This window comes from Ascaphus truei, chromosome 20 (genome assembly GCF_040206685.1).
Source record: "Ascaphus truei isolate aAscTru1 chromosome 20, aAscTru1.hap1, whole genome shotgun sequence".
Classification (NCBI taxonomy): domain Eukaryota; kingdom Metazoa; phylum Chordata; class Amphibia; order Anura; family Ascaphidae; genus Ascaphus; species Ascaphus truei.
The window spans coordinates 173,279-197,500 of NC_134502.1; the positions used below are offsets into that span (position 1 = coordinate 173,279).

The 24,222-nt window shown below is 45.5% G+C and overlaps 1 protein-coding gene across 3 annotated transcripts in view; it reads left to right on the forward strand.

The window, feature by feature from the left end:
- The window catches only part of LOC142470640 (uncharacterized), an 82,252-nt gene that overhangs the window by 49,258 nt on the left and 8,772 nt on the right, over positions 1-24,222 (forward strand). For 2 of the 3 annotated variants that reach the window (XR_012789288.1, XR_012789287.1), the window contains exon 2: positions 23,535-23,596. The gene's annotated coding sequence lies outside the window, so the exon portion shown is untranslated. Of the gene's footprint in view, positions 1-21,356; positions 21,569-23,534; positions 23,597-24,222 lie in introns of those variants that run through there. The other variant, XR_012789286.1, reaches the window with a different exon arrangement.

The following is a 24,222-nucleotide window of genomic DNA, read 5'->3' on the forward strand; positions in this document are numbered from 1 at the left end:
CTGATCCCCTTGCCCCAGGCACATGAAACTTCAGGAGTGTAAGTTTGAGGTGGAATATTTGGGTGGAAAGGCAGTTAGTTTGTTTGCAGGAGTTCGGGGGACAAAGTTACCGGTAGGCCCCGGTGACGGTGAGGGAGTAACCAGGCTCACAATACAGGTTTAAGCCTGTTTGGTTACCTCTGATCCATGTATTGGGGTTCCAGAGTGTCAGCTCTTGAGCTTAACTGTTGTGCATGCATACTGTGTAAATGTGCGACAATAAAGTTATATTTTATGTTTTTGCCTTTCCAGGGGTGCCAACAAGCAGGGATTGCTAGGGTAGGAGTTTGAAGGGGGGTTTTGAGAAGAAAGTGTGGTCAGAGTGTGCCTGGCTAGTTCGGTTCCAGAGTTGCTGGATACCCCAAGTTGCAAAAAGGCAATCAAATGAGCAAAAATCAAAAATGAAAAAAAAAAAAAGATTGCGATAGAAAGTAAGGTCAACCCTAAAAAGTTCTGCAATAACAAAAGATTAGAAAAGAGAAGATAGGACCCTTTCAGTGTGAGGCGGGCAGGCCAATGTTTGGAGATGAGGAAAAAGCAGAGGTATTACTGTAAATACATTCTTTGCCTCTGTGTTTACCAGGAAAGAATCAATTTTCAAAACTATTGCAACAGGAGGAAGCCACAAGCTTGATATTAACCAACAATTGCGTAACTGAGGTTAACTGAAGAAGTGCATAGGCGGTATTGTAAAATTAAAGTAAGTAAATCACGTGTCCCCGATGGCATACAGCCAAGAGTTCCTCCGGAGCTAAATACAGTAATAGCCAAACAGTTACATTTAATATTCACGGACTCCATTACCACAGGCTCAGTGCCACAAGATCGGCGTAAAGCAGGCGTTGTACCTATATTTAAAAAGGGAGCATGGGAGACCTTCTATGAGAGGTGCTACCTTTATAGTAGGGATGGGTTGCACCTCAATGAATCGGGATCTTCTGTGCTGGAGGGGGAGGATGTTAGAAAGGTTTGAGAAGATTTTAAACGAGGAAGGAGGGGAGGGACACGAAAGAGGTAGTGGAAATATAGGAATGGGGAAGTAGCTAGGGGTCATTTAGGTAGAATGGGGGAAAGGGAGTTTGATGAGCAGGTGGGCACCCATATTACATACAGATAATTCTAGTAAACGTATAATGATTAAATACAATGGAGCAGAAAGGAAGGAGCAGACAAGATAATAGCACAGACTGGAATAAACCTTATCTGCATGCTTGCTAATGCAAGAAGTCTGACAGATAAAATGGGGGAGCTTGAATTAATAGCTACAAGGGAGCAGTATGATATCATATTTATTAATGATACACGATGGGATGAAAATCATGACTGGGCAGTTCATTTATTGATGTATTCCCTTTTTCATAGGGATCACGCAAATAGAAGAGGAGGTGGAGTATGTTTATATGTTAAACCAGATCTCAAACCTACTATAAGGGATGATGTTTGCCAGGGGAATGTTGAGAATGTATATACTGTAAGTTGTGGATAGAAATTAGCAGTGGAGGTAAAAGTGCAAAGAAAATGTTTGTAGGGATAAGCTATAAACCTCCAAATATCTGTGAGATTGAGGAAGCTAAAATATTTTTGCAAACGGAGAAGGCATCAAAACTGGGTCATGTTTACATAATGTGTAAAGTATGAGGAATGAACCCCGTATTGTCCGATGCTCCACAAAGTGCATGTGACTGATGGTGGAAAAGGCAAAGCAACCCTTGATAGGTATAGCTATGAAATGTAATGGCAATCCTGCTGCAGATAATGGCATGAATCGATGAAAGTGATAATGGAAAGAACATATAACAGACTTAAAACCAGGGTGGGGGGCTATGTGCAGGAATTAGATAGAGGCAGGACGAGGAGTACCCTAAGATACCGCTCTCCTGTACTCACGGAACACCAGAGCCTGCTGCCCTGCCCGACCCGGTGTCTTCACTGTTCACTCCGTTGGTTTGCCGGTCCCGGATCCGCGACGCTGGCGCTCGTGCGCTACTGTATGACGTCACAGCCGGAAACAGGTAATTCCTTACGGGACGGATCCAGACGTGTCCTGTACTCCAACGTCCCCTTGCGGCTCCACAGGGCGGCCCCAAGCGGATATACTGGGATGCGGTCACGGTCTTCCAATGCAGGAGAAATAGCCTGCGTGTGCTCCAGCCGATATTGTAACAAAAATGTATCAAGAAAAATGTGGAAGGCGGTCACTGCATAATAGAACTCAGCCACGAAGTAAAATAAAATCAGCTTTAATAAAGAGTATTGCTGTACATCACAGAATAGTCCTCTGACGCGTTTCGTTCCGTCCTGGAACTTTATCAAAGAGTGACAAATCTCTACATACATGCATCTTAAATAGGCAAGCCCTTCACATTCATTGGTTCAAACACAGTTGTAACAACTCATATAATCACGTAGAAAAAACCAAGGGGAGGGAGTTGATTTGGCCCATAAGAACGCCTTTGTATAGAGACAAATTATTAAAAAGTTGACACACATGAAACATAAACATTGAATAAAACACAGATAAAAACAAAAACATTTGATGTATAGCATACATAATTAATTACTCAATTGAAAACTATTAATGAAGGAAAAAAATAATAATAAAACAAAAAAATATATATATATAGACAGAAAAAAGACTGCGCTCAACAGGTAATAAAGATCTGAATGTAGTTAATAAACAGTATTGATTAGCATAAGTGATTGACTATACATAAATTAAATTCTAATAGAATAGCTGAATTATTACTGGTATTTTCTAAACATGCTAAACTAAAATCAATGGGTGTAATTGTGGACCTGTATATAATTAAACTAAAATAGCTAAAACCCTAAATCACTAATACAAATACATGAAATAAGTGATATAATAATATAATAAAATACAAATTTCTGTGAAAGAAAAAATATATATAAAAATAAAAATAAAAAGTAAAAATAAAAAAATAAAAATGAAAAAGGAGTTCAAAAATAGGATCTGGCAGCTCTCTCCACAAGGACCAACGACCTCCCAAGAATCTGCGAACAACAAGAAAAGAAAGCGCCCGATCCTAGTGCAATATGAAAAAAAACACTTTTAATACAATCGATTAGGTCCAACAAAAATACACTCACAAACAAATAAAAGGTAAAAGCATGTTATGAGTATACTCATTCGCCTCCACGTGCTGCTGTAACTCCGTTTGTAGACTGCTCTCTCTTGGGTGAAGTGTCTGCTTCTCCAGTAGCCCTTATCGGTGCAGGAACTGTGAGAGTCTCTGGAACCGTGACCCGGAAGTAGGATCAAATGCCAGGATGGGGGGTATATGACCCTGAGGTTTGGTGTAGACTGGCAAGGTGTTATTTCCCTATAATGTCCACTTGTATGAAGTACCCGGTTCCTGTACCTCTACTGGCAAACCGCTCCCTTCAAGGATAGAGCTCCGGTCTTTCCCGTAGTCCTCCGGTGGGTATCGGGGTTGGAACTGTAACCCGGAAGTGTAATCGCCCCCTCTGTGTAAACCGGATGCGGTTGCCAGTAGAGGTACAGGAACCGGGTACTTCATACAAGTGGACATTATAGGGAAATAACACCTTGCCAGTCTACACCAAACCTCAGGGTCATATACCCCCCATCCTGGCATTTGATCCCACTTCCGGGTCACGGTTCCAGAGACTCTCACAGTTCCTGCACCGATAAGGGCTACTGGAGAAGCAGACACTTCACCCAAGAGAGAGCAGTCTACAAACGGAGTTACAACAGCACGTGGAGGCGAATGAGTATACTCATAACATGCTTTTACCTTTTATTTGTTTGTGAGTGTATTTTTGTTGGACCTAATCGATTGTATTAAAAGTGTTTTTTTTTTCATATTGCACTAGGATCGGGCGCTTTCTTTTTTTGTTGTTCATATATATATATATATATATATATATATATATATATATATATATATATATATATATATATATCTTGTTGGGAGCTATAAGGGGAGAAGGTAAAAATTGTAGAAGGGAAAGCGTATACCAGTACATATATATACACCTATAGTCAGGTTGTGAATATAATCATTTGATGTATAATATAATACATAAGATATAGATGGAAGTGTAAGTATAACGATATTAAATAACCATAGTTGAAACTATGGTAACAAAAACGCTTAACCCTTAAATTGATCTATATTTACAGGAGGGACACAACAACCTATTAATGACCCATGGTGTATGTGAAGGACAGCAGGGCATGTAACCGCCACTAGGATTCTGGCCTTAGAAATGTTATGATGGATCAGAACACACTCCCAAGACCCCCACATCCACTCAACCCTGAAGGAAGTGTTTAAGCTCCCAATCAAGGTTGATGCCATGCGGATGGAGGCTGCCTATTTAAGATGCATGTATGTAGAGATTTGTCACTCTTTGATAAAGTTCCAGGACGGAACGAAACGCGTCAGAGGACTATTCTGTGATGTACAGCAATACTCTTTATTAAAGCTGATTTTATTTTACTTCGTGGCTGAGTTCTATTATGCAGTGACCGCCTTCCACTTTTTTTGATACATGTTTACATAATGGGAGATTTTAATGATCCAGACATAGGGGGCAATGCACTAAGCTCCGTTAAGTCGTTTTAAGAGCGCAAAGTGCTATTAGAACGTGAAGTTCCGCCGAGCGCTATTCACTAAGCCGCGCAAACAGGCACTTTGCGCTCTTAAACTGACTTTTTCCTGGAAATGTTTCAAAGTCCAACTTTGCTCGTACGATAACCTGTTTGCGTTCAATTCTGCCCTTCTCCGGGTTCACTAAGCTACGCGAACTTATCGTACGCGAAAGTTGCGTTCAAAAAAGATCGCCAGCTCAAGGCAGGTGATAAAAAAGCTGGACTTTGAAAATGTTCTTTGTTTACATTTTTGCGTGCGCAACACCCAAACAACAGGTCGCCGGGTGTCGCCGGCTGACCCAGTGGGGGTCCTCGAGGGAGGCCGGAGGTCGCGCGGGTGTCCCCGGCTGACCCCGCGGCCGTCCCGGGGTCCCCGCAGGAGTCCGGGGGTACCCGCGGGCCTACGGAACCAATGTTGTACTTACCAAAATACTAAACATTATTTCTAACTAAATACACCCCCCTAACACCTACAGTACAATAATGTGCAAAATAACTATTATCCAGATATGGATAATAGATTATTTGCCCATTATTAAACACTGCATTAGCATACCTAAATAAAGTAAATAACTTTACGTCACGAAGCCGGCGTCACATGGTATTTCAGCCAATCAGATCGTGGGAACCAATTCCACACTCTGATTGGCTGAAATACCATTTGACGCCAGCCATCTTGGATTTAGTAAAGTCATCTTAAAGGCAAATGAAGCACAGCCATGCTGATTGGCTGGCATCATTCCCTTTAAGTGACGTCATGTAAATTTTTTTTTTTTTTTTAAGTCAGAACATTGTTTTAACAGCCAATCAGGTGGCTGTTAACCATTTTGAGGCTAAAAGTGACATCACAAGCCCTATTTAAGGCCGTGACGCCTCATTTGAGCCCAAGAAGCCGACGAGACAACATCGGTTGGGATTTTTGGGATTGACAGATGAAGATAGAAGATAAAGAAGATCAAGAAATGGTGACAGATGAAGATAGAAGAAGGTGATTAAAGAAAGAAAAAAGAAGATTTGGGTACCTGATCCGGATCTTCATGGCGGATGGCATCGGATGCTGTTGGAGGCCTTCAGGGTACGTGAGCTTCCTGTTACCCCGGGAGTCGGAGGGCCACCGCTTCTAATGGTAAGTAATATATTCAATGTTTGTAAATGTCTCTTTTTACAGGTTTATTCATTGGATGTGTTTTTTTATTGTTTGGGGGAGGCACATTGACTGATAATATATTAATCTGTACCACTTTAGGGTACAGATGAATACATTATTATGACAATATTTGGGGGGCATTTGTGGCTTGGTATTGCTGTTGTTTTTTTTAATGTTAGTTTCTTATGTGGATGGGATTGTTTGTTTTTTCCTGCTTAATGCAAATAAAATGTTTGCGATTGGTGTTCGTTTGTAGTTAATGTTGTATTATGTTAGCTAATGTGTTTTATGGTTATTTCAGATATTGTTTGAATGTATTTCTTTGTCTTTTTTTTAAAATAACTTTCCTTTTTATTTGGGAATACATAGCATACAAAATATCACCTCCCATTAACATCCAATACTGCATATCCCTTTTTTTTTGTCAGAAAACGAAAACTTAGACATTTGATGATTGACAGACAAGACGTACTACATACTGTATAAAGACCCCTTAACGGGACAGACATGACTTACCGGACTTGGGGGGGGGACGGGTGTTACACTAGGGTGGGGGGGTGGGGGGGACGTTGACGGGACTCTGGAAGCTGTATCCTTGGAAGAACAACTCTGCATCTCCTGCTATGGATTTTGGTATGGATTACGTGTGTGCTGTTTGGCCAACCCTACCCTAATTGTCTCTATGTCTCCGTCCGGTCTGGCCCATCAAAGGAGAACGCATTTGTGTTTATTAATGCAAGATTGTGGCGGCGTCCACCCCCGGGGTGTCAGCTTGGGCAATCCAAGGAGCCCAGATTTTTAGAAATTTGGGGCCAGAGTCGTTGACCCAACTCGTCAACTGCTCCATCTGGCAAAAATGCCAAATTCTATTCCTGATTTTGGGTACGGTTAGAATTTCTTTTTGCTTCCACAATGCTGCGATCTCGCACCTCGTGGCGGTTGCAAAATGCATAACCAGTTTTGTGTGTCGCCCCGGACACTCCCTGGGGCCGCCTGCTCACTAGGAACAGCCACGGGTCCAGGGGGATCTCCAAATCGAGAATCTGTTGTAACCACTCTCTGATAGCTTCCCAAATCGGGACCACGACCGGGCAGGACCACAGCATATGTTTCAGGTTAGCCACTGCCCCGCATTGCTTTGGGCAAAGCGGGGAGTATCCCTTAACAAATTTAGATAGTTTTGCTGGGGTATGATACCACCGCATTAGGACCTTATATGCGTTCTCCTTTAACGTAGCACATATTGAGCTTTTAGCAGCCTATTGCAATATGTGGTCCCATTCCTCGTCCTCTAGAGTCTCGCCTAAATCTGTCTCCCACTGTCGCATGTATTTCAGTCGGGGAACGTCTGTTGTTGTTGGACAGATCACCTCCCTGTACATCTGAGATATTAGTCCCCTTGTGTCTGTTTCTCTTGAGCACAGCTGTTCAAAATTAGTTCGTGCCGGACGAACTGGGAATTTATTATAGAATGCCCTGACCTGGAGGAATCTAAATAATTCTGAGTTTGGCAGGTTTTTTTCTGCCTTAAGCATGTCGATCGACTTGATAAATTTCCTTCCTTCCAGGTCTTTCAATCGTGTGTACCCCGCTTGCGTCCACTTTACAAATTTGTCACCCGACATCCCTGGAGCAAAATCCGGATTTCCCCACAGGGGGGGTCATTAGTGACTGCTGTGTGGTTAACTTAGCTTTAAATTTCGACGTCTCCCAGACCGCCAGCGAGTTCGCAATTGCACAGAGCGGCGTCTTGATCAAATTTTTACATCGTTTTGGAAGCCAAATTAGGTCGTGGAGCACCACTGGCGCATAACATTCCTTTTCAAGGGCTACCCACCGTCTCTTAGCTGGGTTCGAATGCCACTGGACAATTTGACATAATTGTGCCGCCTTGTGGTATGCCGACAAGCAAGGTACCGAGAGCCCTCCTTTTGTCACTGGTTTTGTCAGTAAGCTGTTTGCAATTCGTGGGCTTTTTTTGTTCCAGATAAATTGGATGATGTGGGTCTGTAGGGCCAGGATCTCAGCCCGAACCAGCGGGATTGGTAGAGCTTGAAACAGATATAACATTTTGGGTAGTAAATTCATTTTGACACTGTTAATCCTACCGAACCATGATATCCCATAGCCCGCCCATATCCTGAGATCCTCCTTCAGTTTCTCCATCAATTTAGGGAAGTTAGCTTTGTATAGTGTATGGTATTCATTTGTGATATAAACCCCTAGATATTTGATTGCGGAGGGTTGCCATTTAAAATTGAAGTTAAGTGCTATTAATTTTTCGATATAGGCCGGTAGCTCTTGTAGTCTGCCGGGTCCTTGCCGGGTTTGTGGATCAGTGAGATAGACGCCTGGAGCATCTGTGCCGGGAAGGGCTCCCCCGCTAGTATCCCATTAAATAATTTCAGCAAGTGTGGAGCCAGGATTTTGCAATATTTTTTATAATATAAATTAGAAAAGCCGTCCGGCCCAGGGGCTTTCGCTGTTTTAAGGGTCTTTATTACCTCTGTTAGCTCGGCTAGGGTGAAATCCCCTTGTAGTGCCTCCTTATCCTCCGTGCTCAAGGTCGGTAAGTTCGCCTCAATGAGGAATTTCTCTAGCGTCTCTGCTGTTTTGTGACTGTGGTTGACCCTATCTCCGTCATATAGTGTAGCATAATACTTTTTGAATACTTCCACTATCTGTCTAGGATCAGAGGTAAGTTCCCCCACCTGTGTTTTAATGGACGCGATACGAAAAATTGGAAGCTTGTTTCAGAGCTTGTTGGCGAGTAAGGTATCCGGCTTGTTGGCTTTCTCATAAAATCTGCGCTTGGACCATGCCAACTCCTTTTCGGCCTGAGAGGATAGCACCAGATTAAGGGCAGCCTGAGTATCAGACAGTTCATGCCACGTGGTCTGACTCTTATTGGTGGAATGCTGTGTAGTGAGGTGTGCTAATCTCGCCTGCAGTTCCTTTATCTTTTAAACGTGGTCTGACTCTTATTGGTGGAATGCTGTGTAGTGAGGTGTGCTAATCTCGCCTGCAGTTCCTTTATCTTTGTTACTTTTTCTCTTTTTCTCTTACTGGCTATATTCATCAGTATTCCTCTGAGTGTAGCTTTATGGGCCTCCCAGAGTGTGTGGCATTTGATGGCACGCTCCCTTCATTTTCCCTAAAGAATTCCTTAATCCGCTCTCCTATCTCCTGTGCGGTTGCGGGGGCTTTTAATAGGAGCTCATTTAGCTTCCAATTTGCTCCAGGTCTGCTGAGCGCTGTTAAATTGCACCGCAGCTCTATTGGTGCGTGATCTGACCATGAGATTCCGTGAATCTCTGTATGGCCGACCACTGGGACCGCTCTACTAGACACTAGGAGGTAATCTATCCTACTGTATCGGTTATGGGGGTGAGAGAAAAAGGTATATTCGCGCGCGGCTGGGAGTTGTTCGCGCCAGGAGTCAATCAACTGGCAGTCCTGGAGGCCCTTTTGTAGAGTTAGTAGGTCCTGTTTGTGGGATGTGTTAGGTCTTGTGCATCTGTCTAAGTCAGGGTCTAATGTGCGATTGAGGTCTCCGGCCAGAAAAATACTCCCCTTTGCGACACTATGTAATTTATCTAAGAGATCTGTAAAGAATGTTGTGCCTTGTTCGCAAGGGGCGTATACTGAGGCTAAAGTTAGCGGTGGGCCCTGAATCGAGCCGACCAGGATTAGAAATCTACCTTCTTTGTCTGAGTATTGTTTATCTATCGTTAACGCTAGTCTGTTGTGTATTATAATTGCTACTCCTCGTTTTTTAGCGTTGTCCGAGGCCAAATATATAGATCTGTAGCTTTTATCTAGAAATTTTGGGTGGCTAGCTTGTGAGAAGTGCGTTTCCTGTAAAATGATGATGTCTGCTTTCTTGCGGCTATATTCTTTGAATGCAAATCTGCGCTTTGTGGGGCTATTGAACCCTTTCATTATGTGATATCATAACTAATTCGCTACTCATCTTGTATACAATAGGTGGCTGCTCCGATCTCAGGGTTCACTCTTATTCTTGCAACTGTTCCATTGGAGGTCACGTCCACGTCCATAGCTGCACTTTGGATCATCCCATCTCGTGGCTGCTGCTTGCTACAGAAGGGAAGTGTTGACACAATAGAGGTGGGGGGGGGGAAACATGTAGACATATATATAGAAACCAAAACAACTGTGGTCTCAGGGCCTTGGTACTCGTACCCTAAACCTGAGATCATCGCCCCTGGGTGAGCGGTGTAGGGAACCTGACGCGTCCCTCTCTGGCGCCCCCCCACCTCCCGCACCGTCATCCCCTCCCAAGGGACTTCGCCGGTGACCTGGAACAACATCCTAATCAGTCCCGACGTGAGGCTCGTGCGGAGATACGAGCAGGACCAAATCTCCCCTTCCGTGTCCGCTCCTGCAATTATCTAACATAAACATGTGAAACTTTTCAAGTGCACCGTTCTCCCACTCCCAGGCAATAGCCTATATGGTAGCTGGATAGAATCCCCTCATCTTTCTGAAGCCCTACTACACTGGTGACACACTTTATTCGAGCTCGGCTAGTCCCACGAATTCGGGTATACCCGGGTGTATTGAGGTTTGTGACTGTTTTCTGCCCGAGTGCATTGAGGTATTTTCCAGGCAGGGATTGAAGCATTTTATTCCCGCTGGCTGCAATACTGCACAGTATATAAATATATACTGCATTACAATTCATGAATTTATGCCATCTGGTAGACACGCGAAGCATTGCAGCCTATTAAATCCTAATCATTATCATTTAACAGATCAGCCGCCCGTCAGCCAGGCATGAACCCAGGCTGGGAAGGCAAACGCCACGGGGCTTGTCAGAGGTGAGGAGCGGTGCATTCCAGGTATCTGCCAGGTACATACTGGGTATTTGCTCGAATAAAGTGTGTCGGTGCAGTACGTCCCTTCTATATCCGGCTATGAGCCATGTGGGCGATGTGTCTTGTGTGGGGACTGGACTTGGACGTTTAGCTCTCCTGGGGGGAAGTTTATGGAAGTCTAAGGATCCATCTTACCCTGGAAGTAACATTTGTGTTTGCCACCCCCGGAAGGGCGCTACACTATGAAACCGTGTATGGGTGTCCCTGCATGATATGATATTCTGAGCTGCGCTTGGCACTTTTGGAACTGTTGGGGGATTAACGTCTCCTACCGTCGTTTGGGCATGCTCCTGCATCTAATCCCTATCCTCTAGGCCTCTGCTCCTCTACTCTCCCTGTTAACTCTCCTCTCACCTACCTATCTTCCACCTCTCTCCTGTCACTTTCCTTTCCCCTCTCAGCCACTTTACTCAACCTTCATCACAGACTTCGCCCTCATCCTTAACTCCAGTCCCCTCTACCACTCCTTCCTCTTCGTCGCTTACCCTCTCTCTTCCCAGCTCCCGATTCGTCCACTAACGTGTCTATTTCTGCCCTGTAAAATACCTCCCCCTACCTTCTTATCAACCTACCTCTGACTTGCCACTCTGCCTTCAACTTCCCTTGACCGCCTCTGTTGTCTGCCTACACTCACCCGCCCTCAATCTAGCGCGCTCAATGTCTCTTTTGCTTAGACGTCGTGAAATGGGGCTTTTATTGTACCCCAGCTGTTCCACTTCATTGTTGTCCAGGTCTGTCCTGGGCTCCTTTGCTATCTGCCCGATATTTTCCGCTATAAGCGTCTTGCGGGGCCTCGCGGTGGGCTCCGGTCGACTGTAGGGCTGTCTCCTGCCGCTTCCCTGTCTTTACGTGGGTGACGCGTGGTGGCGCTGCATTCCCATCCTGTGCTGCTTCCCCATGCGTCCCGTATCCTCTGCCACCTCCAAGATGGCCGCCCCGCGGACCGCCCCTTCCTGTGACGTCCTTCCGCCGCCGCCATCTTGGATAGGACGTCCCACCAGTGACGATGTGTCTGCAGTCGCTCCTCCCGCCTGGAGGCTTTTTCCCCCCTGGCAGTGTTTCCCGCCTACCTGCCATCCTCGATCTGCGTTTCACGGTGGGGGCCTTCACGTCGCCATCTTCGCGGCCATTCCATAGCCACGAGGTAAGTTCATTTTGATTTATTTTACAGATATTTTTCCATCATGGGTGGATTCCGTCGAACAGCTCCAGCATTCGTAGTGTGAGCGATACAGGGGCTCCTGTACCGCCTGCTTGGGGGTCCGGTGCACTTTCAGAACTGGTTAAACGGCAAACTTTTAAAAATTTTTAACAATGTGGACAGTGGGATTTTGGCAACGCGTTCTCAGCCGTGGTCGGTCCCGGCCGAGGCCACATTTCCCACCGTGGTCCACGTGGGGCCCGGGGCCGGATCCACTGCTTCTCTTTCTGCGGGGGCCGTCTGCAGCCCTAGTTTCTTCAGAAACCCCTGTCCTTCTTTTGGGGCCTTTATGTTTATTGGGCGGCCATTGCGGATGACCGTAAGGCCAAATGGAAATATCCAGCGGTAAGGGATCGCGTTATCCCGCAACACTTTTGTAATGGGCCACAGATTCCTGCGACGGGCCAATGTGGCCGGGGCTATGTCCTGGAATACGGCAATTTTCGCTCCCTCAAACTCCAAGAGGGGTGCATTCCTGGCCCGCTGCAGCACCTCCTCTCTGGTTTTGTAGTAGTGCAGCCGCACTATAATGTCCCGTGATTGTTCGGACTGCTGCGGTCTGGAGCGCAATGCACGGTGGCACTGGTCCATGAGTAATCTGTCCATAGAGGTTTCGGGGCAAATGTGTTCGAGCCAACGTGTCACGAACCCCTCACAGTCCCCAAAGCTTTCGGGGATCCCCCGCAGGCGCACGTTATTGCGGCGGTCTTGATTTTCTGAGTCTTCCTGCCTTTCTTTGAGCTCATTGATTTGGGCCTGCAGGTCCGCCGTTCGTTTTGTGGTTTTTTTGGGTGGCTTTTATGTTGGCGTCCACTTGTACCTCTAGGTCCTGTGTCCGGGTCCCCAGGTTCCCCACCTCTTTGGCGAGTGCTCGTATCTCGGCCTGGAGTACCGACTTCAGGTCTGTGTAGAGCCTTTCGATATCACACCGACGTACCGGTAAAAGTCCCTGATCCTCCTCCACTTCTCCCTCCGATTCGGATCCCGTGTGGGAGGCGGGTGCCATTGTTGTAACTCCCTGCGGGATCTGCCATCCCCGAAATACTCGGGTAACCCCTTTTTCCGTGGGGGTCTTGGCTATCTTTTTCGACATCCTGTCGTTGTTAGCTTGCGTGTGATCTATTTTTAGACGTTTTTATCGATTTTTGATGTTTTTCTGTATTGATTTCTTGGAGCAATGCACGGAGCTAGTGAGTTAAGCTGCCATGCTCCTTACCCTCGCGCATGCGCCTCCATTTCTTTGTCTTTTAATGTTTACATTCATTAATGTTGTAGTAATGCATTGGTTTGATTGGTTAGGGTTACTATTCATTTTGAGTTGGTTTAGGAATTAATTGGTTTCATTGGTTAATGGTTTAATTAATTCATTGTTGATGTTGTTATTGCTTGTATTGATTGGATTAGCTGGCTACTGTTTTTATTTACTTTATTTAGGTATGCTAATGCAGTGTTTAATATATCTGGATAATAGTTATTTTGCACATTACTGTATTGTATGGGTTTGGGCGGAGAGGGGGGGGGGTCGTGTATTGATGTTTGTTAAATCTTTTTTTAATATACATGTGTTTCATAGTGTAGATGTGCAGGGGGTCTCCGGAGCTGACCCGCTTTGGTTTTATGTCCGGGGACCCCCTGCTTCCCGAGATATAGGCACCTTTATGGGGTGCCGGTATCCCCTGCACTTTCAAGCTTCCGCGTCACGTGACCGGGATATTTAAATTCTGCAGGGGATACCGGTGAATTGGATAATTTGGATCAGACCAAAAACGTCTTCAGAGTATCTGTCCTCGTCCAGATTATTTTCCCTAAATATATATATATAGTACATGCACTGAGAAAAAATCACGCTGACACCACGTTCAGTATGATAATGTCTGACTTTATTCCTACAGAGCCTGCATTCATATACAGGGGCTGTAGGGGAGGGGGTTTGTATGCAAAAGAGCTAGACAGCTCAATGATTCTTTGTTAGGTCTCGTCCTTATATGGTCTTGTTGTTATGATTTATGGTCTTGTTATTGTAGGTTTTCTTGGACACATCAGCATTTGAGGGGAATTCCTCGGTGCCATCTTCCTTACTTGAAGGGAGGGGTAGCTGTGGTAGCCATTTTGAGTAAGGAATCATAGCAAAGTATTACAGATGAAGAAATAGGCATTTTATCCAATCCATCACAGTCCCCCCTTGAAATGTCTATTTCTGAGTCTGTCCCTAGATGTGTACTAACTCATCTGTCCAGATGTGCCTGGGAACTCTTTTGTGCTGTACGTTAGACGAGTCATGGCTTGTCCATGACCCCCCTTGCCACAGACTTTGCACATAAGGAAGTCAGATGCTGTCCCTATGGGTTTATACTATTGTACTTAACTGGGAGGGACTGTAACGGAGTAAATGGACCATCTTCCAAGAGTGGAGTATTATTATCTGACTGCAGAAAAAAGGTAGGAGTGCTATTGTCAACAGCTTTGGTCATGAACTTTTTAAAACATGGGAGAACACAGCAGACAATAATCACAAACAAAACAAAAATAATAACTATTGCGATGCCTATTTGGGCAAGAATCTTTTGCCATCCCGTCTTTCCTTGCTAGACCATTTTGTGGTCAGTATCCCCAATCTGTTCCTGTGTTCCATCCTACTGCTCCCCAGTAATCACATTCCTTTCCCCAGTAGGAATCCGTTACGCATATATAAGTAGACCTGAAACCGACATTGCTGTATCGATTATATTGCCAATGTGTTGAGGGGCAGCGGACTATATTACAATAATCAAAGGAGAAGGTAGCTACATGAGTATTGGATGAATTATACCAAAACGTGACTACCCCTTCATGTTGGGTGATAGCAATCTCTTGTGCCCCCCTAGACCCAACAAGCAAAGGATATATAGCATCATTTTCCTTCTGAGGTGTCCTCGTTGGGAGCAGGAACCTTCTTGCAATGAGAGGCGTGTATCCAGGTGTTCTTGCCAGCTAGCTTGACTGATGTCGCTGTGGTCAACAGAACTTGGAAAGGACCATCATATCTGGGCTCTAGGGAATGTTTCCTTTCAAATTTCTTCACGAGCACCCAGTCTCCGGGCACGAGTTTATGAGTCCCGGTATCTAGATCTGGATCTGGAATAGAAGAAAACACTCGACCATGCATATTGGTTAGTCCTTGCGCTAGGGCAGTTACATATTTCGTCAAAACATCAGACTGCATCTGTAACTGCTGTGGGTAGTAACAACCAAGTTTGGGGGCAGTACCAAACAGTATCTCAAATGGGGATAGAGCATATTCCCCTCGTGGGGTATATTGAATACTGAACAAAGCAATGGGTAGACTATCTGGCCAGGGCATATTTGTTTCCTGGGCCATTTTCAACATTCTAGTTTTCAGTGTGCCATTCATTCTTTCTACCTTTCCGCTACTCTGTGGATAGTATGGGGTGTGGAAAGCAAGGGTGGTCCCTAGCGCGGACCAAATTTCTTTAGCTAACGTAGCAGTGAAAGCGGGGCCTTGCAAGGTGTTTCTGCGGTTGTTTTTCCACACATCCTGGGTTACACTTTGCACAAATTGTACATAATTTGCAGAAATTACTAGTCATTGGGGTAATTCCAGGCGCCACATAGTATTTGTCGATCAGTGCATTCATAAGAGTCTTCGAGAGATGTGCTGCTCCATGTGCCCATTGTACCACAGCAGGATACAATGCCCGTGGCAGACAAAGTTTCTTTTTGTACTCATAAATTCCTTCTTGGGGTGATGCACCTCTTTTCTTCCAGCTTTCCTTTTCTTCCTTTGTTGCAGATTCTTGCAACTTCTTCAGATATTCTCGATTCACTGGGAGGTTCTGCATTAACGGAACCATCCTTGTCGTGTCCACTTGATCTTCCACTTCTCGTATCCCGCTGGCAGCTTGTTTTGCCGCAGCATCCGCCAGATGGTTTCCTCTGGCTTCTTCTGTGTTCAGTTTCCCATGGGCTTTTACCTTTAGGATGGCCACATGGCTTGGAAGGAGTAGGGCGTCCATCAGAGCTTGTATGGCTGAGCTGTGTTTCACTGGTGTTCCTGCTGCTGTCAGAAATCCCCTGGTTTGCCAAATGACGCCAAAATCATGTGCTACTCCAAAGGCACATCTAGAGTCAGTGTAGATATTCGCCGTTTGTCCTTCTGCCAGTTTACACGCTGCAGTGAGGGCTTGTAGTTCGGCTTCTTGTGCAGATGCTGTTGACGGTAGTGTGCTTGCCAGTAGGACCACAGAGTCTGTGGTGACCGCATAACCCGTATGGTAGGTGCCTTGATCAGCATATCGAGAACCATCCACAAACAGGATTAGATCTGGGTTCTGTATCGGCGTTTCACTCACCGTGGGCAGATGAGCAGTTTCTAGCTTCATGAGTTCGAAGCAATCATGGGGTAGGTCGACTCCAGCTGTGCTTTATTCTTGTTCGTGTCCCTGCACATCTCCCCCCTCGGGAAGTGGAAGAAGAGTGGAGGGGTTAAGCACTTGGCACCGGAGAAGGATGACATTGTCTGGAATGAGAAGCGAGCATTGCAACCTGAGGTGTCTGGCAGCGGACAGATGTTTTGGCTGTGTCTGATTGAGAATAGCAGCAATCTCATGTGGTGCCAGGAGAATGAGGTCATGCCCTAGAACGATATCCGAAGTTTTATCCAGCAGTGCTTGAGCAGCAAAGACAGCACGAAGACAGGACGGTCCACCACGAGCCACAGCATCGAGACGGCTGGAGTAATAACCAATAGGTCGACATCGGCCAGCGTGTGGCTGTGTTAACACTCCAGTTGCATGTCCATTTCGTTCTGATACGAAAAGCTTAAAGGGTAAATCATAGTCTGGGAGGCCCAAGGCAGGGGCAGAGGATATTACCTGTTTGAGAACAGTGAAATTCTTGGAAGCCTCTGGGGTCATCTGAAAGGGATTTGTTGTTAAAACATCGTACAATGGTTGCATCTTTTACTGCTTGAGGATCTTGAACCATTCTATACTTATCAGGTTTACCCTTCGCGGAGCGTTTCTTTACAGGGAAAAGAGGGGTATTGCAGTTTACGGGGAAGCGGGGCCCCTTATTTGAGCTGTACAACAATGGGCGGTACCCTTAGGTGCCCGTTATCCTCAGGGCCGGTGGATCATAATTTGGACGGGATCCTATCCATGACAGCGGGCGGTATACTGGCAGCTGAGGGTTTGTCCGCTAATGCCAAAAGTATCGGAAGGGAACAAAGGGCAGAGACATCTGATTCCCAGAGCGGGGAGGTTACATCAATGGTGCCGTCCTCGGAGTATATTATGGAGGCCTGTAACCTGGACAAAATATCAGTGCCAAGCAGATTAAGCGGGCAGGTGGAGGAAACTACAAATCGTGCAAATAGTTCAGGGTAGGGAACTATCTGCAGGGGTCGTGTTAATGGGCTAGAGCGCGGAATGCCATCTACCCCCCACACATGAAACATCAATATCAGACAAATAGGAAGGGTCAGGTATGTCTGCAGCTCTAATTACGCTCCTGGCTGTACCTGTGTGTACCAGGAAGGGGGTGAGGTGACATACATTATTGGGGCGCCTTCTACCTGCTTGGGCGTCTGCCCATATAACCTTGGGCAGCGGTCGGGTACTGGGGGGTGTCTGGGGTTAGTATTCCAGGTCATGTTCGCCTCCTGTGCAACGGCCTGTGACTCACTATCTGAGTCAAAACTACCAGGCGTACTATAGTGGACACTGCTGCTGGGTCTGTGTGCTATTGTTGTGTCAGGGTAGACTTGAATCCCTACCGCTGGGGCAGTGATTGTCTGGGGTGAAAGGACTGGCATCAGGGGCATTAGGGGCGCAGTCGGGGTGTAATAGGAACCGTCTGCCTGCATCACAGGATATAGTTCTGCTGCATGAACAGTCAAGATTGGTTTGTCATTCGTGGGCGGGGTAGTGGGTTGTATAGGTGGGGGTGCTGCTGGAGCTGGGAGCGAAGGTAACAAAGGAGTGAGTATAGATAAATCAGTCACACCACAATTAAAACAATCTTCCCTCCCTTTTCTATCTCCTGCTTGGTCCATTTTTCTCTGGACAGCCTTGGTAACATTAAACCAGGCTTCTGCTATCTGCTAATTCAGCAGGTTGTTATCATTCAAAATTCCTCTCTTTTCTTTCAATATCTTTCGACACATTTCTGGTTTTAACCTGCCTTCTGCTGCAGTAATACTACATACTTTAAACAGTCTACTGGCTTTGTTTTTTCACTTGTTATTATATTAACTTCTGTCCTGGCAATGATAAAAGAAATGCAGCGGGACCCTTCTGTCCCTCAACAGAATTATTTTGACTCATACTAACATAAGGTATGTTTCCCTGTGGGATTCAAAAAAAACACAAGACTGCTCTCCCTGAACTTCTCCCTCCCACAGAAAAAGACCCCTCTTTCTAGTTGCCATTAGAACAGAAGGAAAAAGAATATTTTCTGGTTTTAAAAGACCCATTCGTGTGGCCAATACGAACAAATCTTTCAAAAATAAATCTTTACCAGTTACCGGGAAAGCTGCTCCCATTCCTCTTCGTTCTGTTCTCTCTCTTTCCGCCACTAGGTGGCAGGCTAAGACTCCTTTCCCTGTCTTACTTGCCTGTGCTCAAATGTTAAAACTGCACCTTTTTTTTTTTTTTTTTTTTCTCTCTATACTGCAATTACTAGCAAAAATGCCCTGCTTTTTTTTTTTTTTTTCCCTCTTTCTCTTCTTTCCCTTCACTTATAACACTTTATTTCCCTTCCAAATAATATACACAGTATCTAATTGTATCCCAATTCCTGCATATAAACCTTTCATAAAAATAACCCTCAATACTTACTTTCACAACACAATCATATGCCTTGATTATCTATCAGCAAATTTACTTGCCTATTTCTTTCCTATTCACTTTCTTTCTTTCTTACTGCAAAGCGTACGTTAACGCGGAAAAAACAGGAGTTCGGGCAGTTTAACGTCTAGGGGTTATCGCCCAAGCACCTATGGGCTATCTCTTCTACTCTCAACAATCCCCACCCGTCCTCATGAATTCTCAACACTAATACACAAACACATTTTGGACATAACATACAACTTGATTACGAGAGAGGGAAAGGTTGTTCAGGGATCAATCGGCAGGATTCCGCGCTGCTACAAAACCGTAACGCGCAACACTCCTTCCCTTGCAACGCGCCAAACCGCACAGTCACTACCGGGATTCCCGTGTTTCCTCTCTGAACCGACTATACCTTACTCCCCCTTTACCCCTCCTTCCACCAAGTTTACAACGTACATTGACAAAACCCCTAGTCAGCCGACAAAAATCCCACTCCACTCCGGGCTCCCACTTGCGGCACTGACTAACATATACAACATGTAAACATATACCGGGTGACAGATAGTCTAGGTAACAGGTTTGAGTTTAAAACGGGCTCTGGGCAAGATATCTACCTGTCTTTAGGTGACCTTCGGAGAGCCGTATGAGACACAGAAATAGACCAACAGCGGAGACAGTGCGTATCGGTAGATAATAAATGTTATCTTACCGTACTCCAGAGGTGATCAGTCTCCTGCCGCGTCCGCACTTGGTCCACCCCGGTCCCTCTGCGCACGGCTGTCCGTTGGTTCACAACCCAGGGCCCACGTTGGGCGCCAGCTGAATTGGATAATTTGGATCAGACCAAAAACGTCTTCAGAGTATCTGTCCTCGTCCAGATTATTTTCCCTAAATATATATATATAGTACATGCACTGAGAAAAAATCACGCTGACACCACGTTCAGTATGATAATGTCTGACTTTATTCCTACAGAGCCTGCGTTCATATACAGGGGCTGTAGGGGAGGGGGTTTGTATGCAAAAGAGCTAGACAGCTCAATGATTCTTTGTTAGGTCTCGTCCTTATATGGTCTTGTTGTTATGATTTATGGTCTTGTTATTGTAGGTTTTCTTGGACACATCAGCATTTGAGGGGAATTCCTCGGTGCCATCTTCCTTACTTGAAGGGAGGGGTAGCTGTGGTAGCCATTTTGAGTAAGGAATCATAGCAAAGTATTACAGATGAAGAAATAGGCATTTTATCCAATCCATCACACCGGCACCCCATAACGGGGCCTGTATCTCCTGAAGTAGGGGGGTCCTCGGACATGAAACCAATGCGGTTCAGCTCCGAAGACCCCCTGCTCATGTACACTATTATTAAAATGTATTTATTTAGTGTACGATCGCCTGTAACAGCCTTGCATGGAGATGGCAAATCATCATGCAAATGTTACATGCGGCTTTTTTTTCTATCAGCTAGCGTACGGGAAGTTTAAGAATGCTAGCAGGGGGGAAAAAAGCAACCCGTACGCTGTGGGTGTTTTGAGCACGTACGTTAAAAAATGGGCTCAAGGCCTTAGCGAATCGCGTCCCCGGCCTCACTTTTAACGGACGTGCTTTTATTGAACATCAGAACGCAAACCCATTGAGCTTAGTGCATAGACTGGGGCAATGAGAGTAGCATAACAATGAAAGGAAACAGGTTTTTAGGGGGTGTTAAATTACAATTACATTACTTAAATTATTGAGGAGCCCACCAGGGGAGGGGCAATACTGGATTTGGTCATTTCAAACAAATGTGGAAGTAATAATACATATTCAAGTCCAGGAATATTTGAGAAACAGTGATGATAACATACTATAGTCTCGTTTGAAATAAACTATCAAAGCCATATTATAAAGGTTCAACAAACATTTATACTTTTAGCAGATTTTAATAAATTGAGGAATAATTTACAAGGAATAAATTGGGGACAGGTTTTTGCAGGAATAAATGTGGAAGATAAACGGGCAGTCTTTTAAACATTGTTAGAAAAGCAAACTCATCAGTGTATACCGTTGGGTAATAAAAATAACAGAAATAAGTCTAAAGCAATGTGACTAAATAAACAGGTTGGGGAGGAAATGGAAAGGGAGAGGCAGGAATTTAGATTGCTAAAGTCAGAAGGGACGGAGGCATCGTATCAGAATGACAAGGAATGTAACAAACGTTGCAAAAGGGCAATCGAAGTGCATCAAATCGAAAATAAGAATAAGGATTGCCACCGAAAGAAAGATAAACTCTAAAAAATTCTTTAATAACAAAAGATTAGAAAAGAGAATATAGGATCCTTTCAGTGTGTGACGGTTAGGGAAATTATTGGACATAAGGAGGAAGCAGAGGTATTACTGTAAAGAAGAATCAATTGCAAAAATATTGCAACAGGAGGAAACCACAAGCTTGACATCAACAAACAATTGGTTAACCGAGGAACAAGTTCATAGGCGGTATGGTAAAATTAAAGTAAATAAGGCACCTGGCCCCCATGGCTTACACCCAAAGGTTGTTAAGGAGCTAAGTTCAGTAATAGCTAAACCATTACATTTAGTATGTAAGGACTCTGATTCCACAGGCTCAGAACCACAAGATTGGCGTTAAGCAGATATGTTCCTATATTTAAAAAGGGAGCACTGGGAGTCCTTCTCTGAGAGGTGCTACCTTCATAGTAGGGATGGATGGCACGTCAATGAATCGGGATCTTCTGTGCTAGGAGGGAGGATGTTACAAAAGTTGTCACAGGAGACCAGGCATTTACACCTTTTTACCAGGATCATATATTGAACAAAACAGGTAAATTAAATAAATTGATAATTTATTCACAGGAAAAAGCAGACACACAATGATACACAAACTACACAAGAAAAGATACACTTACTGGGGGTCTGGGGGTGAAAACTAGACTTTCCTAGGTGCAGGGGCTCCTAAATAAGCTTGCCCTGACCAGGACATAGCCGGAAACGTCCTCTATGGACCAGGACAATGTCCTTACCCTGACCAGGACATAGCTGGAAATGTCCTGGAACTCAAATCGGCATGCAGTTCCAGACACCACCGCTCCCTTCGGCTCCGGAGGACTTGAATCTGCTTGACCGGGACCGAGCTCCAAAGTCCTGGAACTAAAATCGTCTTGAAATCCCAGCCGCAACCACTACGTTCGATTTTCAGAACTTGGCCGCAAAAGTCTGGACTAAGAAAACATTTTTAAGCCTTTGTTTTTCTGAAGCCGGTCCTTTGCTATTCGCCCAAGAGCATCTTTGAATTTTCCACTTAGAATCTCCAAATCTGATTGGCTCAGGGGTTCTTATAGAACTTCTGAGTTTCATTCACAAAACCCTGAAGCCAATCAGAGGGTGGGAATTTTTTTCCACCAGCCAATCAGAACGATGCTGGTATGGAAAGCCGGGAAAGCGGGGAATCTGACCCTGCCAAGGGACCTGCGCGAGTTTGCCACCTCCGTCCCTTGCTAGACAGATGCCACATGCTACTGTAGGTTAGGCTCCTCCAAGTCTAGTGGGGCAAATGGTAGTCCGGACGACTTCCATTCATCCCAGGACGTGAGTAATGCAGCCCTGCCCTGCCACCCAAATGGCCTTCACACCTGAGGCTTCCTCTGTGGCTTTCATCTCCAATGTCTGGCAGACGCCCTGGCACCACGTTGGTAGCCCCTGTGGCTTGTCATAACATTTGTTCTGAAAGCCCCAGCTCATTATACCGTGCACAAAGCATTTTTTTTTTTTTTAACACGATGTTAATAAAATATACACTTTTATGAATCCTATGTCTCTGGTTATGGGGAATAGAATAAAAAGCTGCACTTTACTTCTCACTAGCCATATTCCCCACGCGCACTATTAAAGAGATTTGGATCGGACTCTTGGTGTCCCCTCACTACCTTATATAGGGTTTGAGCCCCCCAGAACCCTATATAGGTTCTGGGTTACCTGGGCATTAACTGGGCATCCCCTAAAGCCTAGGGACCGCTGATTGTTACAGAGTCACGTTACATTACTGTGCCCGATTTACCTTTCTGGTCTGTGCTGAAGCAGGGAACCCTAGCAGTGAGACTACCTACACTGCCGACACAGTTTATCCGAGTGCGGCTCATTCCGCAAGCCGGGGGATGCCCCGGCTTGCGAGCCGCACTCCCTCAGCGTGCCGCGCATCACCGATGCGCGGTCACGCATCATCGGGTGCCAGCGCCCCCTGCACGCGCGTCCAGGGCTCCCCGAGGGAGCCCTGGTGTCCCGCGATCGCGGGACGGCGGCAGGGGGTTCCGGGGGACCCGGCGGACCCGGCAGCGGTAGGGAGAGCGCCCCGATCGGAGGGCGCTCTTCCGCTGCTTCGGCGCGCGCCCGTCACCCTGCGGCGCGCGCCAGGATACTGCTGCGGCCAAGAACGGGCAAATGCTCGAATAAACTTGGCCGCAGCAGTAGACACAATCTGACAACACTTTCTCCGAAAACCGCCCCTCGAAACACATATTCTCACTGTCACTGTCCCTCTTCTCTGTCTCTGTCCCTCTTCTCTGTCACTGTCCCTCCTTTCTGTCACTGTCCCTCCTTTCTGTCACTGTACCTCCTCTCTGTCACTGTCCCTCCTTTCTGTCACTGTCCCTCCTTTCTGTCACTGTACCTCTTCTTTGTCACTTTCCCCTTCTGTTTCACTTTATTTCCTCTCTGTCACTGCCCCTCCTCAGTATCTGTCCCACCTCTCTCTCCCTCCCTCTCTCCCTTAAATACCCCCTGTGTTCCTACAGACACAGCAAACCTCTCACCTTTCCTGCTGCATCAGAGAACCTGCTGATCCCAATAACTAAAGGTAATATATATTACTGTCTGGGTATATATAATAAGAGGGGATAGGACATATGGGGAGGGGACAGCTCCCAATGTACGTTTTATTTTACTGCTCATTATAGATAGACAGCCAGATAGATACACAGACACACACATACACTAACATACACATACACACATATACAGGCATACACATACACTGACAGACACAAACACAGACACACATACACAGACACACACATACACACACACAAACAGACACACAGAGACACTGAAACACACATACACAGACATGCACAGACACACACATGCACAGGCATACACATACACTAACAGACACATACACGGACAAACACATACAAAGTCACACATACACACAAACAGACACACACTGACACTGACACACATATACACAGTCAAACACAGACATACACTGACAGACACATACACTGACAAACACATATAAAGACACACACACACACACACACACACACACACACACACACACACACACACACACACACACACACACACACACACACACACACACACACACACACACACACGGACACACGGACACACGGACACACAAACAGATACACACTGACACTGACACACACAGACACAAATATATGTGACACACACAGA